Raw genomic sequence first — 9,006 nt, 5'->3', positions numbered from 1 at the left:
TAACCTCCTGTTTCACCTCACCTTCCCTTCCCCTTACCCTCAGCATCACAACAAAACATATCCTATTTTGGTAAAACAACAATAATTATTGGGGATTCCGAAGTTCCACTGGCTTTAAGCAGTTGGGACTCTTGTGCGGATTATTTTTTTTTTAAATACAGTTTCTTGGATACTTTTTTATCTGGGTCAGACAAATTAAATTTTGTATCTAAAATGCTTACCTGTAATAAGCCATTAAATCAAAAAAAATCAAATAATACATTTGCAAACAATTTCTTTTCCCTGGTTATTTTTATGTACATAGATTACTTATTTATTTCGATTTTACATTAAACAACTTTGACAATTCATAACGCGTAGTTTCGACATATTGCGTTAATAATCCATTATTCTTAAAATAAAAACTAATTTCGTACATCGCTAATACAGAACGTTTGTTTGAAAACCAAAGTAGGGATATAATCCAACTATACAATGAAGTGAAATAAAAATACATTAGCGACATCTATGGAATGTGTAGAAAACTCGTACGAAACTTTCAATGTATACGGCAAAAGATGGCATCAAAAGAAAAAAACAAGTCACCGTTCCGCTGAGCAATGAAAGGGAAGACAAATTATTTGGGGATTTTTTTCTAAATAATGTTCAGTAAAGAAAATTACTAAGCTTAAAAATATTTTTTTAAATCTATTCATTGATGCTAAAATACAGTTATTATTTTCTCCGTGTCACTAAAACTCAATAAAAATTAATTATTTATTTTCTGGGGTAAATTTTGAAAATTGTTTCATTTAAAATCACCCCGTTAAAAATAATAATTTGAACATGTCATTTATTTTGCGCAGTTTTGTGATATTTCCCTTCAAGTGCGCTTTACTAACTAGCTTTCCCAGCGTTATTATTATTAGCATACAAGATAATTTTAGCGAATATGATTTCAATTCAGACGCGGTAAATTGTTAAAATTGTAGTTTTATTAAAATAATATAGAATACCCAAAAGTGTCACTTTTTTAATTCTTTATACAACGCATTTGGCATACATCCTGTTTATTGGAAAAAAAATCGGGGAAAAATCTTTTTTTCGTTTTACTCAATCCCTTTTTTTCAATTTATATCAAACCCAAGATTTTAAATAAATAATATATCTATTATTTATATACATCTGTATAGATTCTATATATTAATATTTTTTATGAACTTTTCATCGAACCTAAGATCCACGCGCCGAGCAGTCATAACCAAATAATCTATGACACATTTCAATAAATTCTTGTCTACGCTTAACCTCCAAAGTTTGGGAGTCGCTATATGCACAGCGACTAGTCGACATGGGGCGTGGCCAACATATCCGAGCATACCCGAATGTGTTCCGAGTAAATTGTTTCTCACTTCTCACTGCCGGTGTAGCACGGTGTAGGTTCATTTATGTCACTGCCTGTGATCAGTGAAACGCGGTGGGCGGTGAAAAGAAACGTCAGAAATCAACAGAAATGGCGTCTTTGAGTGCCGGTTTAGACCGTCTTTTAGACGTTTCGTTAAGTAATTTCAAAAAGAATTCAGAGACAGGTGTTATCAGTGGATACATTGACAATGAAGTAAATTATGAAGCATGTCTGTGTTCTGTGAACGCGTTGGGGCACTCTTTTTCAACGAGAGACAGTATGAAAAAGAAGTTGGGAGGTAAGTTCTAAACCTTAGGGCCTAGGTCTAGGGTAGGCCTTCCCATTTCTTCAGTTCATAAGCAGCTGCTGATATTTACGAGTTATTCGAAATTAACATTTCCAATCTTTCAGATGCAGTATACACGTTCTGCCCGCCAGTGGAGTTCTTTGGGATGCCATTTACATTCGGTATACAGAGAGTGCGCCCAAGGCCCCCGACTACACCGCCCAAATAACAAGAAGAAAAGAAAGTTGAATTGGTATGTTAATACACCCTTGAACCACATCAGCTAGGCCTACTCCCCCTCGTCTTTCAATAGTAGCATTGACAGAGCACCGAGGACTCTCTGGTCCAAGATTAATGTCTATAACCCCAAAATGATCACCGTATCGTCGGTGATGTGTTTAAAATAAAATAAAAAAGCGATGGGCCTGGGCCTAGGTAAGCTAGGACTAGATTACACCAGGGGCCTTCCTAATATGGCAGTTGCAGCTCCGTCTCATTTAGATTATCACGACAATCACACAAATCACAATTCATCTTTGTGTGTTAAAAAGTGTGCCGTGGCTCGTAACACATCCTCCTGTCGTGTTAGTCTAAAGAAGACCGTGCTCAAAGTGCCAAATTAAGAGAATGGAAGTAATCCAGAACAGAGGCATGAGGTCAATACTGTGTTGTAGCAGGTACACCAGAATAAAAACCATGCAACGTCAACTCAATATTTTAAGTGTGTGGCAACGATTAGTTTATAATACCTTAGTGTTTATTTATAAGCTAAAAAATAAAATGTTACCTGACTATATGTCAAAGAATGTTAGAATTAATAGTGCAGTTCATTTATATCCTACGAGAAACTGCAACGATTTTAGGCTTCCTAAAACACACTTATCAGAAACACAAAACAATATTTATTATAAAGGTTTTAAAATGTTCAATGAACTCCCGGTTATTGTTAAGGAAGCTAAAAGTCTTGCAGTTTTTCGTGGATTATGTCTCAATGTTGTGAAATCTAAATTTTAGTATGTAAGGAGTAAATAATATTGTAGTAGTCATAGTAAATAATATATTAGGTATAAGATGTAAACTCTTATAACTAAATAAAATATACATAAAAAAAAAAAAAGCCCCTGCAGCTATATCTCATTTCACAATTTTAATTCATATCATACTGGATTATAACCACACTTGTAATTTTATACTAATGTCAACATTGCATAGGCCCTAACAACTTTTGTAAAAGTTAATCATCTGCGTCAAATAAGTTAACCATGGGCAATTTATTTGCCGCACAAATAATAGGCGTCTTATACGTATAAGCCTATTAGACCCTATACCTTGAATTGTTCTTTCAGGCTGATCACCCAAACCATAAGAAGAAGAGGTTCCGAGTTTTGGACTCCAAGAAGCTTGGTTGTCCCGCAACGATGAGTGTGAAACAAATAAAATATTTTCCAGAATTTCCTGTTCCACCTCAAATTGCAGAAAGAACAAAAACCAATGTATGATAGTTTCTTTTCTCTGCTTATCCCTACATGGGCAATCACTTTATAACATTATTTTAATGTTTTCACTATAGTTAGATGCAGTGTTGTGTCAGATACTAAGTATCTAAATACAGATACTTGGCAAAATTTGTAGCTAGATACAGATACAAGATACATTGTAAAATTGTATCTGTATCTAGATACATATACTTTTTAAAAGTAACTCACAGATACTCGGATACTTTTCTTCCTTTTTGGGGGAAAACTTAAAAAAAATATATATATATTATCGAAAACAGCGATTACTTTAATTTCTTAAAGACGGTAGACGTAAACGCTTGTGATTATTTTACATATTTACACTTGCTTGTTTTATTCGTTGCCCAAAAAGATATTGGCAAATTGGCCTGCAAGCGGTGATACTCGCGAGTACCCGGGTAGCATATTACTACCCGGGTACCCGACGCCCCTTGGATAAATTAAAAATACGTGAACTATGTGTAACTTGATTACTTTGGGTTCTGATGGAAAATTAAAAAAAAAAAAATTATTCATTATTTTTATTTTATTTTTTAAATTCATTTTTTATATACGGGGGTACCCTGGTACTCGGTTACTCAGGTTAGGACCCATGTATATAAACTGCTATAAAATATTATACACTAGATGGACAAAGGTACCACTAGCTGAATCTGTGTCATGAATCTGTGAGAAAACTTTAAAATTAACTAGAGAAAATCGGTAAAGAAGTTCACTTCTCTTTCACTCTATAAATGCTGGCGTCCCACAGGGATCGGTTCTATCTCCGACTTTGTTTTTGTTGCACATCAATGACCTTTTGACATGTGCACCGATTCATTGTTACGCGGATGACAGTACAGTTCATGATAGCTTTTTGTTTGACAAGCCCCCAAAGGGCACACAAACTCCAACGGCTCGGAGGGCTTTGAAGCAGAGAATGGACGGTTATCTCGAGAGTATTTCCTCCTGGGGTAAAAATAATCTCGTCGAATTTAATGTTTCAAAGACCCAATCCTGTCTGATTACGTCTAAAAGGGATCCAAATGATAATCTAGTCTCCTTCAACGGAAGCAATCTTCCGAACAGGCCTTCCATTGATATGCTTGGTGTAACTATAAGTGACCAGCTCAGGTACGGGAGCTCCATCGAAGCCAGAGTAAAGCTGGCCTCTCAAAAGCTGGGCGTACTGTACAGGGCCCGCAGATACTTTAATAGTACACAACTGCTGACCCTGTACAAATCGCAAGTGCGCCCTTCTGTCGAATTTGGCAGCCATCTCTGGTCCGGAGCCCCTAAATACCTGAAAAAAACCCTTGACTCTGTGCAAAAACGGGCGGTCCGTTTGATAGATTCCCCAATCTTAACAGACGGACTGCAATCTTTAGAGCACAGGCGTCAGGTAGGTATGCTGTCCTTGTTCTATCGGTACTACAATGTAAGATGCTCTGAGGAACTAGCGTCATTGATCCCTTCGGCACCGGTGCGTAGTCGGGATACACGCCAAACGCGCGCCCAACATTTGTACACGGTTGACATTTGTCACATGAGAACGGGTCGCTTCTACGATTCGTTCTTAAGTTCAACAGCTCGGCTGTGGAACGAACTGCCGGCCTCTGTGTTTCCTCCCTCCTACAACATGGGACTCTTCAAGACCCATGTTCACTCCTTCCTCTCCACAAAAAGACCCTCCACACAGCATCCCCAAAGATGACATAGACCCTGAGGGAAATTATTTTCTTCAGGGCCTCCTGTGTGGAGTTAATATAAAAAAAAAACTTCGAAAATAAAGTATCTGAAAGTATCTGAGGTGTCAGATACTAGTAAAAATGTATCTAGATACAGATACAGTTATAGAAATATAGCTAGATACAGATACACAAAAATGTATCTAGATACTTCACAACACTGGTTAGATGCAAGGTTATACAAATACCGTTTTGGACAACACACATTTGTTTAGAAGGAAATGTGGTGGGAATACGCAACTTCCCATCGCTTACTTAAACACATTTTCAACATTCGTATCTATTAAATTTGACTGTGCTGCCATGGTAGATATCAGCACAGTACCATGGCCGGAAATATGATTCCCAGGGCCTCAACACTGCAAAATAGAAAGTGTGAAGCATACTTCCCTGTGCCCTTCAGGAAATCAGATATTTTTTTGTTGAAAATATTATTTTATATTTTTTACTGCCTACCAAACCAATAATTACTGTTTTTGTAGGGTTCTGTTATTTTTATTTATAGTAAAACATCGTGGCTTGTTTTCAGATTCTGAAACAAGTGAAGGCAGCCCTTCAATCCACCAGCCCACCTAAATGTGTGCTACGTTATTACGTCTTGGCAATCGGAGAAGCGAGTCACAACCACAGCAGAGACGCGGCCAAGATGACCCAAGAAATTCATCCTGACCTGATACAGGAGATTAACAGGCTTGTTGAAGCTGGAGTTTCCTCAGTACGAGATGTGTCTCTATTGTTGGAGCAATTTATTAAACATAAATTTCAGGATGGGGCAGAACCTGATCGGCTCAATTCAGGATTTATCTGTCATGTTTTTAAAGGGGTTTGTTCCCTCAATGTTTATATTTCCTTTGTGTGGTGTAATATATTATTTTCCATTAATAAAATAATATCAAATTTTATTTTATTTTTTTATTGGTTTTCAAGCTACAATCCCGTTAAACTGCAATAAAGCAGTTTGTCAACAGGATGTTAATGATCAATTACCTACATACACACATACTATAACTATACAATTAACACACCTAAATTAATATAAACTATCTCTATTTAGTAACCATTGCTTCAGCATATATCTCAATCTGTTTGTAGAATCGCAATTTTTTATATTAATGGGTAACATGTTAAGCATTTTTGGCACGTTAAATTCTAGGGTTCGCCATCCGTATTTATTATTATATTTTGGAACAAGCATTCCTTCATTCTTTGTAAACCTTGTATTATATTCATGTTCCACTTTCTTTTTATAATCAGACTCAGATATATGTTGAATCAATATTTTGTACCATAATAAGGCCTGCACCGGTAATATTGTTAAATTCCGATACAACAATGATATGTTTCGTCTCTATGAAAAAATATGTTTTTGAGCTAATAACTTAACCATAGAATTTTGTACTGATTGCAGGTGGTTTAAAAGAGTGACCCCAAGTAGTTAAACCATACCGTAAAGTTGATTCTGCGAGTGATAAGTAAATAATTTTTAAAATATTCACCGGAACGAAACATTTCAGTTTGTATATCCTACCCACTATCGCTCTCAGCCGCTTGCAAGTTTTGTTTATTTGTGTATCCCATTTGAAATGACAATCAACAGTCACCCCCAAATAAACGTATTCATTTACCAGTTCAATACTTTCACACATACAGGGCTGTAAAATGTTTTGATGAATACATATAAAGTTATGTGAAATTATTTTAGGCATGATCTGAAATGAATCATGTGGAGACCGTATGTGCATCAATTTAGTTTTCTTGGTATTAATGATTAGACCTGCGTCATGTGACCATTTTATCAGGGACGTAAAGTCATGTTGCATATATTTAATCGCAATGGATAATTGTTCATCGGATATGACAAGAGCAGTGTCGTCAGCATATACAAAGTGTCTTACATATTTAAATATTTTTTTCATTATTGATACAAATATAATATAAAGGGTTGGACCCAAAATCGACCCCTGCGGGACATCCAGCGTAGATTTTTTTCCTCCAGCTCATTTTTTCTAATATTTTTACACAGATATGTCTATTAAATAAATAATTTTTAAACAAATTAAGTAGGTTACCTCTAATTCCAATTGCTTCTAAGATTTTTAATAATTTCTATGGGTCAATTGTATCAAACGCTTTGGAGTTATCTATAAATAGTACTAAAACATGTCTTTTATGGTTTAATTCATTATTAATATAATTTGAAAAATCCTGTAATAAATTCTCTGTGCTTTTTTTTCTTTTGAAAGCCATATTGTTTTTGGTCTATAATGCTAAATTTTTCTAAGTAAGTAGTAATTCTAAGAATAATAATATAGAAATATATTTATATATTTAGAATCGATATTTTTTGATCTACATGAACATATTTTTTATAAGTCAAAATATTTTTCACTCAACTTCCTTATTGACTCGCGCCTACCAAAACACGATTCCGCAATCTACACAACTTCTTAGCTAAGCAGCAAACCAGAACTCGAATATTAAGGCGTAATTGACTCGCGCCTACCAAAACACGATTCCGCAATCTACACAACTTCTTAGCTAAGCAGCAAACCAGAACTCGAATATTAAGGCGTAATTGACTCGCGCCTACCAAAACACGACTCCGCAATCTACACAACTTCTTAGCTAAGCAGAAAACCAGAACTCGAATATTCAGGCGCAATTTTTTTTTTTTTTTTTTTTTTTCTTTATTCATGAAATATTAATGTGTACAGTTTTTACATGCTTTTCGACTACCACACTAGACACACGCCCGTATTATGGTAGTCGAAATTTATATACATAGGTTTATATAATTATATAAATGTAATATTTGATAACTTGTTAATCTAAGTATTTTTTTTCTTACATGCAATGTATGTGTATAATAGGTGACACTTTTACTGATTCCCAGTTCAGTAGATTGCTCAAGTGTACATCAACCGTATTTTAAACTGTTGATATTAATGAGATAAAATGAACACAATCAGCAAATAAATAGGTTACTTTACTTGTTAAAATAATGAAAATAAAGTAGAAATTATGAAAATGAACTTGTTGAAATAATGAAAATAAAGATTAATTAATTAATTATTAAACTTTTTTCTTTACAGAATTGAATGAAAAACAAAAATGACTAATAAAGAAAATGAGCTTAATTTAATGATGGCAGGCATTCCTTGAAAAAGTTCCTTCCCTTTATAAATAACCAATTTTGAACACTTATGACATACAAATTGTGAGTTTTTGATTTTCTGATATCAATACTCAGCGAGTTGAATATTTTGGGAGCAATATAAGAAAACTGCCGCTGGGCGAAAGCTGTTTTCGTTTGGGGAATTTTACATTTTAGGTGTGACGAGTAACGGGTGTTAATTTTGTTGTTGTGTTTTATTCACCAAGTCATTTTTCCGTATGTATATGAGAATGGTCTTAACATATAATTGTCGAATATCTAATATTCTGAGTTTTCTAAAAAGTGGTTCTGATGGGTTTGTTGGCTTACATTCGAATATTATCCTTAGTAACAGTTTTTGAATTAAAACCATGGGATGAAGAATCGTTTTTGCACAACCTCCCCATCCCACTATACCATATGTAGTAATTGATTGAAAAAGTGCAAAGTATACACATCTTAGTGTTTGTAGGTTAAGGATAGATCTGAGAGAGTAGAAAATGTAGCATAATTTGCGAAGCCTTTTTGTTGTAGAATTTATATGGGCCTCCCATCGCAGTTGATTGTCTATAATGACCCCCAAGTACTTAATTTCGTTTGATATTATAAGGTTATCGCATGAACAATTTTTGTGAGGTGATGTAGCCATGTTGAAGTTCTGTGAACATGAATGTATGGTAAGTTTATGATAGTTTTGAGGGAGATTAGGTTTGCGTATGGAAAAAAGTAAGTATTTAGTTTTCTCTATATTTAGAGTGAGGAGGTTGGAATCTAACCAGTGTTTTATTTCATTTATACCATGATTTGCTTTTTCAAATGCTGAATTCAAATTTTCATCTGCAAATATGATAACTGTATCATCGGCAAAAGATATTATAGTGCCACCAGTATCCAAATTGCATAACGAGTTAATGTATATTAGAAACAGAAGTGGGCCC

General features: G+C 34.7%; 1 long non-coding RNA gene across 2 annotated transcripts; it reads left to right on the top strand.

Annotated features, from left to right (window-relative positions):
- The first annotated feature begins 1,473 nt into the window (after nt 1-1,473).
- LOC149423514 (uncharacterized) lies at nt 1,474-5,801 on the top strand. 2 transcript variants are annotated; one of them, XR_016302214.1, is made up of 3 exons: nt 1,474-1,682; nt 1,796-1,923; nt 5,444-5,801. It is a non-coding gene; the product is annotated as an uncharacterized LOC149423514 (long non-coding RNA). The 2 variants fall into 2 exon arrangements; XR_016302213.1 differs by lacking the exon at nt 5,444-5,801 and having other exon boundaries at nt 1,796-2,758.
- The last annotated feature ends 3,205 nt before the right edge of the window (nt 5,802-9,006 follow it).

The sequence above is a fragment of the Hesperophylax consimilis genome, chromosome 5 (assembly GCF_061612785.1).
Source record: "Hesperophylax consimilis isolate HC1 chromosome 5, BYU_Hcon_1.0, whole genome shotgun sequence".
NCBI lineage: Eukaryota > Metazoa > Arthropoda > Insecta > Trichoptera > Limnephilidae > Hesperophylax > Hesperophylax consimilis.
Note: the sequence above shows the minus strand (reverse complement) of the source record. Positions and strands in the feature narration are given on the sequence as shown.